Here is a 203-nt window from a genome sequence, read left to right as displayed (position 1 = left end):
AGTAGCTCCCTGCCTCCCAAGTGTCAGACGGCCAAATTACCTCCCTTGTGACTCTCCCAACCACGCTCATTTGCATATACCAGCTAATCACCATACGATATACCCTCCTCTCCAGCGCTCACAGCTGCTCGGGCGGGATGGAAGGCAAGAGTCCACGGCCGCTGCGCGTGTGAGCTTGCCTTGTTGGGAAAAGCTTTTTTTTT

The sequence above is a fragment of the Penaeus monodon genome, chromosome 28, assembly GCF_015228065.2.
Source record: "Penaeus monodon isolate SGIC_2016 chromosome 28, NSTDA_Pmon_1, whole genome shotgun sequence".
Taxonomy (NCBI): domain Eukaryota; kingdom Metazoa; phylum Arthropoda; class Malacostraca; order Decapoda; family Penaeidae; genus Penaeus; species Penaeus monodon.
This window is presented reverse-complemented; position numbering follows the sequence as displayed.